Source organism: Canis lupus, chromosome 11 (genome assembly GCF_048164855.1).
Source record: "Canis lupus baileyi chromosome 11, mCanLup2.hap1, whole genome shotgun sequence".
NCBI classification, from domain to species: domain Eukaryota; kingdom Metazoa; phylum Chordata; class Mammalia; order Carnivora; family Canidae; genus Canis; species Canis lupus.
Window position 1 is genome coordinate 21,118,423 of NC_132848.1, and position 19,834 is coordinate 21,138,256.

The window sequence follows — 19,834 nt, forward strand, 5'->3', positions numbered from 1 at the left end:
CTGACTGGCTCCCTTAGGGTCCAGGTGAAAACAATCCCAGGTGTAGGATGGGGCAGGGCCCATGTGAACCAGGCAGGTCTGCGTCTTGGGAAGATGGTCCTCTAGTCATCAGAGGGCATGCACGTGGGAGGAGGGGCCACACACCAGGGGTGACTTGTGGGCCTCGCTAGCACATACGCATTGTCCCATCCACTCCAGGTGACAGCTGCATCATCCAAAGGACACTGACGCTTGGTCCAGGAAAGCTCCTGGGTGTAGACTCTGCAGCTGGTTAGGAGGTGGTAGAGGGGAGCCATACGCTCAGGATGTGTCCACAGCACTGCGAGCTTGGCTGGTGTCCCACTCCATCCTCATCACAGCTCCCGGACGAGACCCTAACATTCCACTTCACACGTGCAGATGCTGGGGCTCCAGGGTGTGGTGGTGGCTGCCGTGGGCGGAGCCAGTTCCGTCTGGGTCCCCAGCCTCAGACCCCGCTGCCTTGGCTGCTGATGCCATGTGGCGGGGCTGAAGTGTGCGGCTGGCGTGTCACAGAGCTTCTGTGATGGGAAGCAGTCCCCACACCACCCCCGGCCCTCAGCAGTCCCTTCATCTCTGTCCCTGCCCCACGCAGCATGGGGTATGCCCACCCTCGCACGGCTCCATCCTCCACCCTGGACGCCTCCGTCGGTGAGGTTGGCTTTGCCGAGATAGATCTCCTTTCATGTAAAATTTAGGAAGTCTTAGCAGGGAGGGAGGGTTGACCTTTCAAACACGCATGAGCGGGCTGAGTGATGTTAAATCAGGATGAGCGCTATCTGGAGCGGAGACTCCCGTTCCCGTCACCAGATGCCCCAGGGCTGAGCTGGTGTCCACACTGCCTGAAACACCAGCAGGGGGCTCAGGGGCCCTTCCTCCCTTTAAGGCCATCCAGGGTGGCTCTGTCTTAGGCTGCTTTCTGTCCCCTGGGTGACATCTGTGGGGGGGGGGGTGGCCCCCGAGTGACGTGTCCCTTTAGAGAGAACCCCTAAGTCAATCTAAAATAAGTAGCTCTGGTTTTTCCAGACCAAGGAAGAGACACAAAGGGCATTGCTCTGCCTTAAAGTCTTCCGAATGGCGCCAGGCAGGAGCGTGCACTCTGTATAACACGGGCCTCACTCACGCCGTTGACCGTGACACCTGCTGAGCAGCCTCCATGTCCTGCCCGGGGCTCAGGTGGACGCAGGGAGGGAGCTGCCGTGAGTTCCAGGAACACCAGAGAGCCTCTTCTCCACCTGCTCCCTACGCGTCTGAAATGAGATGCCGGCCGTGGTAGGTCCTCGAAAAACCCCGTCTGTCCTTGTGGGTGGCCTCCGTCCTGTGCGGCTCAGGGCCTGTCATGCGTGGGGCAGGCACGGACATCCATGACACAGCCCGATGTCACCCGCGAAGGCCAGGATGGGGGATGGCCTCAGTGCAGGGTCCTCCTCGGTCCTCGACTGCTTCACCGGGAAGGCCGGCTGAGGGGGCCGAGGGTGATGGAGGAGCTCACCCTTTCCAGGCTTTTCTGTCTTAATCAGCGTGTGGGGCTGGGACGGAGCAGGGAGGCACCAGAGCATCCTCATCCTCCCGCCCCGTCTGTGCGTCCAAGGTGCTCCACCCCTGGCCTCCGATGTGCCTGGAGACCCAGGGGCTGTGGCTGGGGGCCCCACGCCTCCTCCCCACCCTCAGCACCAAATCCCCATCCCAGACCCCGGTGCTGGAGCGGGACAAGCTGACAGATTTGCCTCCAGTCCACGGGTGATCGACATAGACGTTCCCTGCAGTATCCTGACCCAACTGGGCAGCAGATTTTGCTGATTTTTGCTAAAAATCTGTCCCCCTGCACCCCCACCCTCAGCACCGCAGCTGTGCTCCCCGCAGGCACCGCCTGTCCCCTCCCGGGCCATACAGCCCCCCGACCTCTCCCTCTAGGACGGGGTCTGGCATCCACGGGCCGGGAGGACGCCCGCGTCTCTTCCCGCAGCTGAGATGGAAGTCAGGGTTGGTTTGGGACTCGCAGGACAGCCAGGGGTCCCCTGGGAGCACAGATAAGGAAGTGCACGGGTGCTCGGGGTCAGCAAGGCAGCGTCCCCACCCTAGCTTAAGGCCAGGTCCCCAGGGGACTCCAGGCTGTCCTGCGCTCAGAGCAGGAAGCCTTGGATCATGTCAGGACGAGTCCCGCTGCCTCCGAACCTCTCCGTCCAGCTGCGGGGTCACCTTCTCCCGGGACCTGGCCCAGGGGGTGCACGGTCCCCAGAGGAAAACCACCCGCGGGGTCAGCCAGGACCCCGTGTCCTCCTCATGTGGCTCCCCGCGGGGGCGCTGGGACCTGGGGGCTGACGACCGGGGCTGCGGGGAGGGACCGGCCCCCCAGGGGCCTTCAGAGGCTGCCAAGGGATCGGTGTGCACAGCCTGCAGCTCCCGGCGGGCTCCAGAGGGAACGACGGCACGGCCCCACCGCCAACAGGAGTGTGCGTGCGTGCACACACCCAACCCACTGGCACACATTCACACATACACCTACCTGTGCACACGCACCCACACATTCATACACACTCACACCTACCCCTGCATGCACACTCACATTCATAAACACTCACATCTACCCATGCACACACCCTCACACACTGGCACACATTCACACACGCACCTACCCATGCATGCACACTCACACATTCATACACACACCTACCCACGCATGCATACTCACATTCATACACACTCACGCCTACCCATGCACACACACATTCATGCACACTTATACTTACCCGTGCATGCAGGCACACTCACACAGGCACTCTCACATACACAAACCCATGCACTTACACATTTATATACACAGTCACATGCGCACATATTCGTACATACAAACCCACTCACATACACATACACACTCACACCCATGCATTTGCATACTGACATACATGCACACTCACAAGTCACAGTCACACACATGCACACACACACTCTCATACACACACACTCATACTCACATGAACATACAGACACATTCACTCTCACACCTACTCTCACACATGCTCACTCACACCCACTCACTTGCACGTGCACATACCCTTGCACTTACACACTCACATACACTCCCAGATGCACGTATTCACACACATACACACCCGTGCAGTCATCCTCACACAGCCACTCACACTCCTCCTATCACACACTCACACACACCCACACTCACTCTCCCCCCAGAGCCTCTCCTCTGGGTCACTGCCAAACTAGAATGCGCTTCCTGGATCGCTCCGTGGAGACATGACACCCTGACCCTGGCAGGGCCATGGTGACCGCACGTGAGGCCGGGTGTCCCCCCCTCCCCAGCTTTGCCCTGCTGCTCGTTGACCTTGGACACGTCCACTAAGCTCTGTGGCCCTGAGGTTCCCCAAGGAGGCTGGTTGGGTGAGGACTTCTCAGTCTCTGTCTAGCTGGCTTCTTGTGACCCTCCACCTGCACGGAGAGCACCCCAGGGTGGGGGTTGTCTCCTCAGACCCCTGGGCTGCCTCTACCATGTGGCCTGAGGGGAAGGCTCCAGGAGATTCCCTCCTCAGTGCCTGGGTCTACACAGGGAAGGAGGAGCCCACCGACCAGCACTCTGGTCAGGCTGCCACCCCCGCCTCGACTGTGCCTCACTCAGGGTTTCCCATCTCCTCCCGCCTCTCACTTCTCCCCTTGCCACCCATCCTCCAGGCCACCACTGCCCAGTAAGTCTTCTATGGTTGCCTCTGTCCTGGAAGGGCCCTGGCTCGACCCTCACTGCGTCCTTTGTGACCCCTTTGCTGGGGGCAGGTGCCCACTCAGCCTACTTCCTTCCCTTGACTCACAGAAGGAAACTCCGTCTTGTGCATCCCTGGCCAGTCCAGGGCTCATCAGTGGACAAGCCCACAGGAGACCCAGGTGCTGCGGTCCAGGACGGGGCCGGCCCCAGGGATGGGGACAGGAGCCCATCAGGCTGCAGGCCCCTGAGCCGGCGCTCAAGGTGGAGGAGCGACAGCTCAGTACGGACTCCTCATCGCCGTTCAGAGGACAGCTATACCATTGTTCCGGGCCTAGGGTTTATTATATTTTTGTTTTTTTTTTAATTTAAGTTTGAAGGAGAGTTTGATATGTGTATATTTTGTGCTTACTTATTATTTAGTTTTTCTTTTTTCCTCTTGGGATCATACAGTGAAAGCATTTAAATTCATCTTTCAGGAGATAAAAGAAGCCAAACATCTTTCATCCACTTTATGCATTTTTACTAATTTTTTTTTTATAACATTTTGTACTGGCATCCTGAAGGGTGCAATTTCATGAGTCAGGAGAATAAATAACAGATAAAAATAAATGTAGTTCTCAGCAAAGGTGTGAGCTTTCCTTAGGGGTAAAAAAAAAAAAAAATGCACTGAAGAGACAGCACGGCCTCAGGACAGCACCCAGCACCGAGCAGGGTGGCCCTGGGATGGCGCATGGAGTCTGCGGCCTTCCAGAAGAAGCGCTGCATCCCTAGAGGAATGGGTTCCCCATTTTACCATCTGAGATGTGGTTTTGGAAGCTCCTCCAGACACTGGGGAGCCACAGGGCTCTAGGCCGACGAAGGTGACGAAGGTGACGATGGCGGCTGGGCCAAGGGAAGCATTTCTTGTGTTTCCCACGTGTGGATAATGTCATGAGCCTCTACGTACATCGTCCACTCCTATCTTCCTCATCACGGGCCAACACGTGACACGGGACACAGGCGTCCCTCCCTTAGAGCATCACTGGAGGAGGACATGCACGTGCACACACTTGCGGGGGCCAGCGTGCCAGCAGCAGCAGCAGCCCCCGTGAGGCTCGCTCCTCTAGTGGCCCCAGAGAGGCTCCGGGCCTGAGCTCGGACAGCCCAGAACACCAGGAGGTGCTCCTAAGTGAGAAGGAGGCAGGCCCCGGGGGACGCTGCACCGTGGGCCCTGCTCGGTGCGGCCCCGGAACAGCAGGAATGCATGTCCAAGTCGGGGCACTCAGAGTCTGCGCTACGACAGCCTCACGCGGCCTCCCAGGCCCTTCCGGAGGGCTGCGCCCCGTAGATGCGCCTGCCGCTGAGGGAGCAGGTGCGGTTCTCACTAGTGACTCGGCACCACATGGTCCGCGTCCTCCCTGCCCACGTCCACTGACTCCACCTGCAGGCTGGGGCCTCGAGGGTGGGGGGAGGGGTCGGACTCTCTCAGTTTTCCTGGGTTTGGGGTCATGGATCCTGAACTGGATCATGGGGTCCAGACCCGGCTCTCCCAGAATCTCACCGGAGGTGCCTCCAAGCGCAGCCTCAAAGCTGGGCCTCTGGCCTCAGGAGCAGACTCCCTGTGGCTCCCAGGACCCCTGGGTGGAATGGTGGAGGCCCGGGGGGTCCAGCAGGCTGGTGGGGTGCAGGAGATCAGCCCAGGACCCGGGGCTGCTGAGAGGACACAGGAGGGGGGCAGGAGGGATCCCCAGGCTGATTGGGGGCAACCGCGTGGGCACCAGGTGAGGCTGAGCTCTGTGGAGGTTCATGGTCCCCACGGGCTCCTCCTCGTCAGGGACAACCCACGCCTGACAGCGCCGTGGTGCCTTTTTGAGTGCAGGCTGAAAATAGAAGTCACCGAATAAGGTAAAAGCAGACTTTGCATTCCTGCAATCCCGGAGATGGCTTGCGGGAGTGAAGCCCGCGCTCCCCGGTAGTGACACCACGAGGAAACAACCTGCTCCACAAGGAGCATGAGGCCTGCGACCAGGCCCCCACCTGTGTCCAAGGCTGGCCAGGGTCCTGGGGGAGGTGCCAGGCAGGAGCTGCAGCACCGTGTGTGTGTGTGTGTGTGTGTGTGTGTGTGTGTGTGTGTGTGTAGGGCGCTTTATGAGGTTATGGGATCCCCGGCATCACAAGAAGCATCACGGGGACCAGGACTGCAGACACAGACAGGTGTAGGCAGGTGGGGGGGGCAGCAGTACTGAGGGGTCCCTGTACTGGCAAGGGGGGTGATCTGAGGACCCCCAAGGTGTAGCAGAGGTCTGCGATGGCCCCTTGACCCTGGGGGCAGCAGGGTGAGGACCCGGGGGCTCGCGTAGCTGATGGAGGTGCGGTGGGAGGAGGGGTCCTCAGAAGAGCAGAGGACCAGCATCAAAGGTCGGCAGGCCCAGAAAGTGAAGCCCCACCTGCGGAGCTCCCCCAGGACAGCGGCCGTCTAGACACGAGGTGTTAGGGGCATGAGGCTGGGCCTGACTCTGCTGAGCCAGGAGGACCGGGGTCTGGGCGAGCTCCCTACTCCCACCCAGGGGGAGCATCCGGGGAAGAGGGCGGTGCTGCTGGGGGGACGTTCCCGAACTGACCCACTGGGGGCCCATCGTGACGGGGCTGTAGCCCCAACATTGCACAAAGGTACACACCCAACCCTTGTGCACATCCACCCTTCCAGAACTGGTGTCCACAGCCTGAGAGGTGAGCGGCCACAGTCATGGGAGAGGACACACGTCACACAGTCGTTCCTTCCCACTCAGCTCTTGATCTGGAGACGGGGTGGACTGGAGGCTCCTCTTACCCTGGGAGTCCTCGGCCATCTGCTGAGCCCCCTGGAGCCCCTGCTCCACGCCTGCGAGAATGGGGTGCTCCCTCCCTCTGGTGCCACCACCAAAGGGTCTCAGGCCCGGGGTGCTCAGTGCGCTGCACACAGGGCCACGGGGGGACCTTCCCTACCCCTGTATGTAGATGGCATGAGGCTCCCCCAGAATCCCTGACCATCCCCGCCTGGACCCCTGTCCCTATCCTGACTTCCAGGCTGCATCAGTTTTGGGGGTTATGCGTTCCTGCCGATGCCACGTGTTCATCCAGCTGTGCGGATAAAACAACCTCCCTTACCAGGGTTTTTACCTGTTTGCTTTTGAATTTGCTCTTTGATTGGAATGAGGCAATGAACCTCCGTTAGCAGGTACCTGGACTCTTGGCATGAGCTGTGTCCCTCCACCCAGAGCAGGATTTCCAGGTACTCGTGGAAGGAAGGAGGCTCCCGGAGGCGGAGTGCACTCCCTGTGGACGTGCGCTCCCACCCTGCTGTGCGCAGGTCTGAGAACCCACAGGACACACATGAGAAAGTGCATCTCCCTCGGTGGGTGGCAGGTGGGGAAGCGGTGGCCACCGCCTTTGCCAGCGAGGGTGAGGCCCAGAGCTGGGAACTCGGCAGTACTTGCGGTCCGAGGCGCCTGTTTGGGGGGCCCTGTGCCCACGCCCCGCTGCAGCTCCTGCGGGTGCCTGGCAGGGGTGGGCTTTCTGTGGAGACCCCGATGCCACGGCGGCGCGGGCCTGTGGGTGGTTTCCAGGGGAACGTGCCCCCCAGCCTGGCGGGCCTCCCGGCAGTGCCCCACCAGCACCAGCCACTGCTCCAAAGAGCTGGGGTCACCCCCGCAGGGGCCTGCAGGCTGGAGAGGTGGAGGGAGGGGCTTTGCTGAGGGGGCTGAGGCTCAGCCTGGCACAGGGGCCGCCCTGGGGAAGCCGGGAGCACCCTGGCACCGGCTCCAGCACAAACATCCTCGTCCCAGGTGCTGTCCGTGGATGTGGGACCCTGTCCTGAGTGGACATGCTTCGGCTTGGACGTGGCAGGGTGTCGGGGCTGTCGGAAAGACCCGGTGCCAGGAGTGCGGACTGTGGCCTTTACAGATGGGCGCTGCCATCGGAGAGGAGGGCCGGGCCCTCAGATACTCGCGCAGGGTAGCCAGCCTGGCCTGGGTGCGGCCCCGGTGCCCGGCTCTCCTCCTGCCACCTGGTCTCGGGGGGTGGGGGGGGGTGAGGGGTTGGTGCTGTGCCGCAGGGACAGGGCCGTCAGCTTCAGCTCAGGCGGGTGGACGGAGCCTCCATGGGGACGAACACCCAGGCAGGTGACCTGCCCCTACCTTCCCTTCCCAAGGTCCTCCGGTGGCCGAGCAGCAGACCCGGGCCGGGCGCCCCTTCAGTGCCGCCCTCCCCTCCCACGCAGCCCACCTCTGGCCTCCTGAGGAGCCGCGTCTCCTGGGGCACGAGGCTGACACGGCACGGGGTTCCCCAGGGACTGTGCACTCTTGCTCTCCTCCCCGCCCCAGTACAGACCTCCCAGCCTGGAATCTGGGTGCAGCGTGCATGGTGTGCACATGTATGCCTGACACACTCGGGTGTCACACTCCCCATGCAGCACCGACCCTGGCCTGCCGTCTCCTGCGCTCCGGCCACCCTGCACCCCATCTTCCCTGGCCCCGGCTCACCATGGAAAGTCCTGGAGTGCCAAGCCGGTTGCTGGGGGCCTGGGGGCCGGGACTGCAGGCCTCCCTGCCCCGTCCACTCTGCTCCGCCAGCCCTGGCCCTTGACTTCCCGCCAGCCCGGGTCCGGGGGGAGCCGGTTCTGGCCCAGGTCCCACGTCCCCACCCTTGGCTCTCCCCCATTTCCGTCTCTGCCCCTGCCCTCAGGCAAGGGACCCACTCTGCTCCGCGTGGTTCAGCCTTTGCTCTTTTCCCCGTGGCTGGCCCTCACCCGTGCTGCAGGACCGCGTGTCCTCAGCAGGCCAGCCCTGGAGGGTCCCCCAGCCCGGGGCTCGTCCCTGTGAGCTCCCAGGAGGCTGGTCATCTGTGGGGAGCTCCCCGCCGAGGGGCCAGCAGGACCATTTCCTGCATCCGCCCCCATGGCCAGGATGCCTCCTGCTGCAGGACACTTAGATTTTCACGATGTAGCTCAGTCGGTTCACCTCTTCAGGGTGATTTCACGTGAACGCGTGGGGTGGGGGGTGGGGGGTCGGTCCGGGAGGCCCGGGCAGGCTGAGGAGGCTGCGGACTGTGAGCTGTCCTCGCCCGGTGAGCAGCAGGGAGCGGGCGGGACACAGCTAGCAGTGGGGAGGGGAGGTGGGTCCCCCAGAGGCTGTGGGGCAGCAGAGCTCTGGTGGCTCTCCCTCCAGGAGGACAGCAGGACCTGCCTCTCGGGACAGACACACGGGGGAGGGGTCCCCAGGGCAGGGGCTCACCCCTCAACCCCGTCCGGCCTCCACCTCCTCTCCAAGGAGACATCCTGGTGCCCCGCCCGCTGCCTTCCACGCATGTGTGGCACCCACTACGCGCCATCCCCACCTGCTCCCTTCCACGCGTGCTCGGGGCCCACGACGCGCCATCACACGTATCCTCTTCATTTGAACCGACACCGGTGTGCTCTGCCCATCGTTCCCCGCCCCACTCAGGGTTTATTGGAGAGATTTTCCTTTTCAATAAATACGATGCTCTTTTTATTTATTTATTTATTTATTTATTTATTTATTTATTTATTTATTTTACGATGCTCTTTTTAAATCTTTTTTTTTTCTTTTTAATTAATGATGTGGCGTTGCAGCGTAGGATGGCGGACAGCCCCGGCTAGCGGGCCTCCCCAGGGACCCAGGCTTCTCCCTGCGCTCCCCGTGGTCGTGGGCTCCCGCGCGGAGGTGGGGCCGTTGCAGGATCGATGCCCACACAGAACTGCTGAGTCGCAGGTCAGACCTCAGCACTCGCAAGTGTTGGGGGGCCTGGCTGTGACCCCCCTCCGTGACGCGGGACCCCCTCCTGTGAGGTGCCCGCGGGCTCACACGCCAGCGGTGCCTGTGGGTCTGGGTTTTCATTTGTTTCTATTTTTCTAGTTCAAAATAGTAAGGCCCTAATTGATTAGTGGATAATCGGGAGGCTTTCCATTTGCTTAACTGACATCCTTTTTTGGCCAAATCTGTATTCGTGTCTTTTAATTACCCTTCTATTGAATGGTTAGTAGTTTTCTTGGTGATTTGATGACTATCATTACATTTTATGAAAATCGCCCCTTCGTAATAAGAGTCCTACCTACGCCTATGTTTCTGCAGAGACCTAACACAGGGATCCATAGTTTACACCCTCCGTCTACTGGCTTTCTTCAAATTGTGCTTTTTTCCATGCTATTTAAAATATCAAAAAATTTACTAGAATTCATTTTTTCTCTTTTAGTTTTTGGTTTTAGAAAAGACTTCCTTACTCTAAAATTATTTCAAAAAACTTCCGGTTCGCCTTAAAATACTTGTGGTAGATCAGATTACATAGAAGTGTTGATGTGGAGGCCCCTGGGCCAGACACTGCCTGAGGGAACCATGGGTGACTCAGGGCCTGAGGGAGGAGCAGGGAGGAGAGGGGAGGAGTCGGGAGGGGAAGAGAGGGGAGGAGCGGGGAGCAGGGAGCAGAGAGACAGGAGGGGCGGGGCGATTCCCGCAGCCCCGTCCCCCCGCGGCCAGGCTGGGGTCCCCAGGGAGGCCGGGGCGAGCCCTGTGACCCGGGCTGGAGCCCCCTTGCCTGCGGCGCCTCCTCGGAGTGTGGCTGTGACCTCGCCCCACCACCCGCCACCCGCCGAGCCCCCACGCGCTGAGCCTTGAGCGAGGGGCAAACCGAGGTCCTCATCACGTTTCAATGAAGCCGCAGCGTCGTGTGGGCGCTGACCGCCTCCCCCGTGTTTTTTCTCCCCAATTTTGAAATGATGCTTCCCTCGCACGTTAAGTGCCCGCGTGTGCTCGGGCGGCTCCCCACGGTGCCTCACCTTCAGGTGCCGCAGCCCCTAAGTAACGCAGATTCCGGCTCTGCCCTCTTTCTTGCTGGTTTATGAGGATAGTTCCACTGGAGATCACGCGCACACCTGTGCACACGCATGCACACCTGCATGCACGCGCACGCGGGAGGTACAAATACGCAAATGTACCAGAAGCCGTGTGTGCACCAGCGAGGTCCCCTCAGCTCACAGGTGTGCTGGGTCGCGACGTGCGAAGCCTGGATGTGTCTACGCTGCCTCTCTAAGGCCATATATGACTTTCCATTTGTTCCAAGATTTGGGGTGGATTCCTTAGAACTGCTTAATGCTCCCTCTTCTTTACATAATATTGTACATTTCTATTTTGGTTTATTCGCACACACTTTTATGATTTTATGTTCCCAATATAAATAGAATATTTTCTTTAATTGTATCTGTCTATACTTTTGAGATACGAATTTTTGACATGTCAAAATGATCCGTCTTAGCACACCCACGTAGACATAGGAAAGACTTTGGAAAGTCATGAGTGAAATTACAGGAACGAGAGAGCAGACATAAAATTATGGAAAGACAGAAATAGAAGGCGGGCTGGTGGGGACGTCAGTGGGGGAGACTCCGTCTGCAGGGACGGAGAGACCAGAATTCCTGGCGGCAGAGGCACATCGAAGAGCAAGGACATCATCACAGGAGCCGCAGGGAGTGGGGTGGGTGTGAGCGGTGGCTCCGGGGATGTCCGTGTCACCCCCCACCCCTGCGGACTAGCCTGTCCCCAGTGTGCGGGCCATCCTCCCACCGGCTCTGAGAAGCAGGCGCACCCCATCAGCGGTGAGCCACTTGCTTCCCCCGGACTTCGTCTTGAAAAAGACAGAACAGGGGACCCCTGGGTGGCTCAGCAGTTTGGCACCTGCCTTGGGCCTGGGGCTTGACCCCAGGGTCCCAGGATCGAGTCCCACATCAGGCTCCCTGCATGGAGCCTGCTTCTCCCTCTGCCTGGGCTCTGCCTCTCTGTCTCTGTGTCTCATTAATAAATAAATAAAATCTTTAAAAAAAAATAAAAAAGAAAAAGAACAACTGGGAAGCCAGCTCCCGACGGCCTCGGCTCAAGCTGGAAGGCGGAGGTGACACAGAGGGTGCAGGAGAGGGAGAAAACGGGGAATTCAGAGCAGGACTGTCGGAGGGAAAGCTGCGGCCGCCGCACAGGGTTTTGGAGACAGCACGGGGAGGCCCGCGCCAGGCCGCGCGTGGACCGCAGGTGCCCGCATCTCTGAAGCGCGCACAGAGAAATGTGCAGAACAAGGCAGGGACCGTGGCCTCGCAAGGAAAGCTTCCAGAAGAGTAACGCTGAGGACTCACTACTCAAGGTTCGGGGACAGGCTCTAGAAGAGGGAAAAGCGAAGGCAGACTGGACGGAACAGCAGGGCTTTGTGTGCCCAGCACAGTCTCACCTGAGGACGTGGGAGACCTGCTTGGTGCAGGGAGACGTCCAGATGTGTGTCCTACAAAAATAACTCGAAAAGCAACATCCGAGGGCAGACGAAACCATGTTTGAAGGGTTTTGTGAACCGCAAGGCACCACTGGCGGGGTCAGGAGGCACATCTGTGATTGCTCAGCGGGCTCTGTCCGTCCCCGGCGTCCCTGCCTCTGATCTCGGTCCTGTGACCTGCCGCTCCTGAGGGTGGTGAGGACAGAAAGGCCATCGTGGCCGCAGTCGCAGTTTCAGGAAGAGTGGCGTCCTCGCGTGGTCAGGATAGAGGGCCTGACAGCCTGTGTGCCCGGGAGGGATGAAGCTTTCACAGCAGTGAAGCACCTTTCTGGGTCGCGGACATGACGGCATCCTCCCTACACTGATGTCCTGAAAATCCTGTTTGTCTCCTTTTGTTTCCGTTTTCTCAAGGTGCAGAACGATTTTTAAAAATTTTAATTTATTTAAAAAATCATATTTATTTATTCATGAGAGACCTAGAGAAAGAGGCAGAGATGCAGGCAGAGAGAGAAGCAGGCTCCCTGCGGGGACCCCGATGTGGGACTCGATCCTGGGACCCCGGGGTCACAACCTGAGCTGAAGGCAGATGCTCAACCACTGAGCAACCCTGGGGTCCCCTACAGAATGACTTTAAACTTAATTGTCCCTTTCGTAGAGAATGTGGGTCTGTTGTCATAGCATGGGGCTGTGGGGTGCGTGACTCAGACGGCGAGCCTGCCCTGCCCCTCCACCTCTACTCCCCCCCACCCACCCCAAGTTTACCCCAGGGCAGCTCGTGTCCCCCCTCCGGGCTCTCACTTTGTTTCTCTCTGTCTGAATTTCTGAGTCATATTGCCATGCGGCTCTAGCTCGGTGTTTTGGTCCATGGGTGACAACAGAGCATCCCCGCGCGCCCTCACCCCAGCACGTGCACACGTCCGTCTTCCTCCATCCCGTGATCCTGGCCACACGGCGGCGTGGGGCCAGTTGGCGCTCTGCATACTTCACTACCATCACGAAGCTACTGCAGGGCGCCGTGCTCGCCTCGCCTGTTGGCGGTGGCTTGTCTGCCTCGGAGTGGATGTCTCCTTTTGTTGCTTCACATATGACCTCGAACCCCCAGCAGACCCCTCAGATAACGGGGAAGACAAGCGCCACGATGTCACAGCAGATGCACCAGCGCATCGCTAGGATTCATTCTGGGCCCCTCCCCATGCACCCCTCCCGGGAGGCCCAGTGTCACCTGAGGCTTCTCTGACTTGCTCTTATGCTCGTCTCTATTCTCCTGTGGATTACCCCCTTGTTCTCTTGGAGCTCCTCCTGGGAAAAATAAGGAGTCGCTCTGTCATCCAGCAAATATTTATCGAAACTGTAGTAGGAAATGAGCAGTGTTCTGGGGGCCAAGCATATGTATTTATTTATTTAGTCTTATTTTTTTGTAAGATTTTATTTATTCCTGAGAGACACAGAAAGAGAGGCAGAGACACAGGCAGAGGGAGAAACAGGCTCTCTGAGGGGAGCCTGATGTGGGACTCGATCCTGGGACCCTGGGGTCACGCCCTGGGCTGAAGGTAGACGCTCCACTGCTGAGCCCGCCAGGCGTCCCAAGCATATGTATTTAAAAACAAATGTCATAAAGGTTCATAATGAAGCCAGCACCTGCACTCGCCACCCTTCTCAGGACACGGAGCGTGAGAGAGAACATTCTCCATGTGCTTCTTCCCCGTCCCAGCTCTAGCCCCGCCAAGGTGTCAACTAGTCTGATTTTGTTTTTACCATCCTCTCAATTACCTTCATCACTTTGCCGAATCAGTACACGTTCCTAAGTGATGGGTTGTGTGCAGGTGACACAGCAGCGGTGTCCTTCCGAGATCTTCTGTGATTTGCTCTGTCCCCTGGGAGGGACATGACTGCCATTGCCCGGGGTTCTTGCTCCACATGGCACAGAATCTTTCAGTAAACGGTGGATTCCTTCATCCCCTCAATGACACTTGGGCAGCTTCCAAATTTTACACGATTACAGTTTTTTGGTTGTTTTTGTTTGTTTGTTGTTTGTTTGTTTGTTTTGTCCAGGGGCATATCATTAGAGTGTTTTCACAGGGTTGTAGGTTATGAATGTGTTTGATCATTGGTTTTACAAAATGAAGCGTAATCATTTGTTCACTACTGACGTGTTTGACACAAGCAGAGCTGAGGTGAATCTACGGTTTCCTATATTTGTCTACAAATGTCAACTTCTTAAAAAAAAACGTAATTACCTTTGCTTCAAATGTATATTCAACCTAAATTCTCCTTTTCCTGGTTATTAATCGGGTGTCGTGTCGACTCACAGGCTGCTGTTGCGTGAAATGCTTATTGATACGTTCTGCTTCTTGGGGTTGTTTTCAAACTGTTGAGATTCAAAAAGACTTCTTTGGTTTCATATTTTGAATGTCGACAGCCACAGGAATTGCAAATATGTTTTGTGGGTTGAGTTGGCCCCCTCCTTTGCGGACTGTGATGAAAAGTTATTTTCTTTTTCCCGTTTGTACTGTCATTATTTTTAGTTTCTGGTTGAGGCGTCGCTGACATATAAGGCTGTGTAAGCCCCAGGTGCCTGTTTGCAGTTACTCACTTAAGAACACTCTTACAAGTATTCTCTGATAGCTTTTCCTAAGCGTTTGAAGGGTGTCCTTCACGTCCACATGTCTAGAGCACCTGTGCACGCGGATCGACGCAGAGACCTGGTTATCTTACGGTTTCCAATGGTCACTGGTTGAGCTGGTGCAGCTCACTAAGCAGCAATTCTCTGTGCTCATCTGCAAAGTCTGCTCTTGCATGTCAGGTGGCCGCAGGCCCCGTGCGCTGACAATGGGCACCTGTATCGTGTACCTGGCTGGACATTAAATTCTAGTCTCCTGTTCTTTCTTTGGGAGGAATTTGCTTTCATCGTGGTGTGTGCTACTGTTGAAAAGTCTTATGCCAGGAGATTTCTTTCCCCTTTTACAAGACTTACTCGTTTAGTGTGTGTTTTCAAAATTGTTTATTTTAAAATTCAGTGAATCTTATTACAGTGTGTTTCAGAACTAACTCTTCATCAGTTTTTCCATTTTTCCCCTGAAATATGAGGTGCCCTTTTAAAATGTAGATTAAAGACTCCTTTAATGTCTAAAATAATGTTTTGAATCACCTCCCTAAATGTTCTCAAAGACATTATTTAGATTCTTTTTTTGGAGTCACCACTTATCTGTATGTTGGGACGAGTCTTTTCTGCCTCCCACACCTGTGAGTTTTCTCTCTGTTTCTGAACTTTTTGGTTTTCATTTTTTTGTCCTCCTCCTTCCCTAAACTATTTTTAGCCATTCTCATTCATTTATTTATTTAACGAATGCTTATTGAATTTTACTCTGTGTCAAGGGGCGTTCTATCAGCAAAGGTAGGGCAGCAAGCAGCCCTGCCAATATTCCTGCTTTTATGGTGATTAATCTTAACAAGGGAGGCAGACAATAAGCAACAAATGCATTATGCAAATTCAGGTCGATTAATTCCATTCAGACAAATGAAAGAGGGAGGACTTGGAGGGTGATGGGGAATCTCTTTGGAAGGATGGTCGGGCAAAGCGTCTCTGAGATGCTAACAGGTAGCAAAACCCCAGGAACTGAGAAGATGTTGGGTATTGGACAAGGAACATGCACCGGGGGCCTGGGCTGCATGTGGAACCAAGCCAGGCTGCTGGTGTGGCTGGGGGACGTGATGTGAGGGCACTGATGCTAAGGCCGCTGTGAGGACACAATACCAGCACCGAGTATTTATTTTACATGAGTCCAAAATGCAGATATCCTATTTGAAGTATTCAAAAATCATTAAAAAATGGAAACTAAATAATATACTTAAACACCAGAAATGATAAAACATTAAAAAACTTCAGGTGAATGCAAAATTTAAAAATATACATGTGAAGGGGCCCCTGGGTAGCTCAGTCGGTGATACATCCACCTCTTGATTTCAGCTCAGGGTATGATCTCAAGGTCGTGAGATGGAGCCCGTGTCAGGCTCTGCGTTGGGCATGGGGCCTGCTTGTCCCTCGTCTTCTACCTCTGCCCTTCTGTAAATTATTAGGAGAAAAATGAACACGATTAAATTATTTGAGAGAAACATTACAGGTAATAAAATTAATCATAAAAATGAACATGTATCTAGTTCTTGAAAATGCAATCCCAGCCCGTGCTGCTCCCAGAGAGCTTCCTAAGGCAAGCGAAACCAGTCAGAGCCTCTTGAAATGGAGACGGTCGCTTCTTCGGGTAGCTCCTCAGCTCCAGAAAATGAGCATCTTCAAGAGACCCCAGAATCCAACAGTAGTGTGTATCCTTTCTTCAGGAGGTTTCATTGCTGCTGTGGCCTGATCCCCACCAGCTCCAAATCAGTGGTATTGGATATGTCCCTGCAGGTGGAGGAAGCTTCCTTTGCTTCAGTGACTAGTGGTGTCCAAGCTGCCCCTTAGAGGGATTGTAAGATGCGAAGTTTTGTGGGCATGCTGACCATCATCAATACCCTGCACCGCTGCCGTAAATCAGCCTTGGTACAGATCTACCAGCTGTGTCTATAGCTGCAATGTCTACAAGAGCCAAGCTGTGGGAGGAGCCACGATGTCCTTCAACAGATGAATGGATAAAGACACATGGTCTACATATACAATGGAACATTCCTCAGCCATCAGGAAGGACAAATACCCACCATTTGCTTCAACGTGGATGGACCTGGAGGGTATGATGCTGAGTGAAGTAAGTCCATCGGAGAAGGATGATCATCATATGGTCTCACTCATATGTGGAATATAAGAAATAGTGAAAGGGATTATAAGGAGGGGAACCAAGTGGGAAAAAATTAGAGCAGAAGACAAACCGTGAGCGACCCCTAACTCTGGGAAACAAAGCGTTACGGAAGGGGAGGTTGGTGGAGGGAAGGGGGTGACTGGGTGGCAGGCACTGAGGAGGGCATGTGATGGGATGAGCACTGGGTGTTCTACTGTATGTTGGCAAATTGAATTTAAATTTTAAAAAATTAGAAAAACATCTATGAGCTCAAAGAACACAAGTCAGAAACTCAGAGGAAGGTGTACCAACAAGTCTCCTTCAAACCTCTTGTCTGCATTTTTCCTAATGCCACCTCGTCTGATGCTGTCTCTTCATCAGCTCAGAACAAGATCCACAGGCTGCCAGTTGTTGACCCAGAGTCAGGCAACACTTTGTACATCCTCACCCTCAAGGGCCTCCCCAAGTTCCCCAAGTTTATAATGGAGTTCCCCAAACCAGAGTTCATGTCCAAGCCTCTGGAAGAGCTACAGATTGGCACCTCTGCCCATGTTGCTACGGCCTGCACCACCACCCCTGTCTGTGTGGCTCTGGGCATCTTTGTACAACACCGAGTAGACTGGAAAGGCCGTGTGGTGGACGTCCGCTCTAAGTTTGATGCCGTCGGTCTGGCAGTCGAAAAGACCTACGTCAACCTAGACGTGTCTGTGGCCCAAGCCCTGCATCATTGATCACATTCTGTGTATTTAATTTAAACGCTCGCATCACTTTGAGGGTGTCCTCGAGGGCTACCTGTGTGAGACTCTGGAGAGAGACGACCATCCATGTACAGGCTGGGGGGCACCGAGGTCACCGACTCGTAGTGGTAGATGGGGGTGATGGGGTCAAGGGGATTGTAGAGCCGCCTGACATCCTGCGGGCCCTGGTGCTCACGGGAGGAGAGAAGCCCTGAGCTGGGGGTGGCATTGGGCAGCACTGGGGGACATGACCCCCACCCGCTGCTGCCTGCCCAAGGAACCACAGAGGAAACCTTGAGGGAACCGTGAGTCTGTTCCCCAGTTGGGAGCCGGAGAGCCCGTTAGGGGAGAAAGGAGAAGGGGATTTTGGCTCTCCTATCCTCACCGTACAGCCCGCCCGGCCCTCTTGGGTATAGTAGCCTCCTTACTGGGTGAATGACGGGCAGAGTGCCCCTCAGGCAAATTCTCATCGCCAAGAGACCCCCAGACTTCACCCAGCCGTTGCCTCTGTCTCCATCCACGACTCCTGAGATGACGGCACAACAAAACTCTTCCTAATGGTATTTTTACTCATCCTGTTTCATGCTGTTGGCAGGAGGCTGTGCACATGTCGTGACACTTCTTCCCATCCTGGGAGGGAGGAGGATTGCAGGGAGGAGGGACAAAAGGAGGTGGGGCTTGCTGGAGGAGGAGGGCAGAGTGATTAGCCGAGGTTACTGCTTTTCATGGCAAACTTCATTAAAATGACGGGGACCTGTTAAAAAATAATAAAATACAATCACCGAAAACAGTATTTGTCATTGATTTCACGAGGTCAACATATACAAATTTTTTTGGTGCGAATCTTTCCATCTGTTGAAAACCCCTTTCTGACTCAGGATAACAGCAAAGGGAATCTTTGCGTTCAAATACCCCTTTCTTCATTTGGTAATTTTGAGGTGGTTTTGACAAACTGTTTTTTTGTTCTTTTTTTTTTTTTTTTTTTTTTTTGCAAGGGCTGGTTTCTTTTTTATTGATGGCATGATATTTCTAGTCTGTGTCTATCTTGGTTTCTGTCCCGGAAAGATGAAGATTCTCCATCATCACCGTATTGATTCCAATTCGGTCATGTCTCTATCCCATTTCTCTGAGATGTCTTTGAACGTCCGGAGGAGGCTTTGTGCAAACAGAAGCGTTGCGACGCTGCTCTTGACACAGACAGACTCACTCCGCCTGAACCTGCGGGCCGTGCATTTGTTTCCTCTCGGTGCCGATGCTGGATGACTAAATCATTGATCTTGATCTCAAGATATAAATTATTCAACTGAAATGATACTTTTGTCATGGTTAAGATGGAAGCATTGGTATCCAGCCCCTCCAAAATGCACAGTGGAGCTCTGGGCCCCCCAGAGAGGCCAGTGAGGAGGAAAGAGCTCACGTGGGGCCCAAGGCCAGGGGAGGGTGTGGGGCTTTGCTAGGGCTTGCGGGGGTTTCAAGTGGAAGGAACGATGACATCGATGCACCGTGTAGGGAACGGGCTGCCGGTGGGATGCAGGAAGGGAGGCAGGCCTGGAATGCAGCGCAAAACGATGGGACGTGCTCGGAGTCAGCACACCTGTGGGTCGCCCTCTGGGTGGAAACTGGATAAGAACCATTTGTGCAGGTAAATGAGGAGGTGGAGAGAAGGTGGTTCTGAGGGGTTTGCTGCAGCAATTCAGGGACTCTTGCAGTGAGGACGAAAGGACAGGGGAAGATTCGAAGAGGTACCTGCAGAGTTTGGGCTTGCGGGTGTGGAATTTGTATTTATTTATTTGTTTGTTTATTTTTTAGAGAGAGAGGAGGGCGTTGAGGGGCCAAAGAAAAGAGAATCTCAAGCAGACTCCACGCTCAGCGCAGAGCCCGATGCAGAACTGGATCTCGGGACCCCGAGACCGTGACCTGAGCCGGAATCAAGAGTCAGACGCTCAGCCGACGGAGCCCCCAGGCGCCCCAAGGGCGCGGAGTTCATAAGGCCGGTTAGACCAGCAGGGCAGAGGGGGCGGGAGCTACTGGAGGAGGAAGGGGTGGGTCACGGAAGCTCGGGTTCTATTGCAGGACCCGCTGAGAGCTCCCCGGAGACAGGACGCAGAGACGGGCCGACCCCGGAAAGCAGCAGGAGCACGAGCAGGAGCAGGAAAGGTGCGGAAGGAGAGCATGGGGGACGGGACGGGGGACGGGCGTGCTCCGATGGCCTGCAGGCCGGAGCAGGACACGGGGAGGGCGGGCTGCACGACGGCAATCGGATTCCGGCCCCACAGGGAGCCAAGGCCTGGCCTGACCGCCAGAGGCTGCCGCTG

At 55.8% G+C, this 19,834-nt stretch overlaps 1 long non-coding RNA gene and 1 pseudogene across 1 annotated transcript; both read left to right on the forward strand.

The window, feature by feature from the left end:
• Window positions 1-553: 553 nt before the first annotated feature.
• Window positions 554-4,355, forward strand: LOC140642639 (uncharacterized). The gene is made up of 3 exons (XR_012039060.1): window positions 554-669; window positions 1,045-1,290; window positions 3,839-4,355. It is a non-coding gene; the product is annotated as an uncharacterized lncRNA (long non-coding RNA).
• Window positions 4,356-16,250: 11,895 nt separating this feature from the next.
• LOC140642178 (5'-AMP-activated protein kinase subunit gamma-1-like) lies at window positions 16,251-17,734 on the forward strand (annotated as a pseudogene).
• The last annotated feature ends 2,100 nt before the right edge of the window (window positions 17,735-19,834 follow it).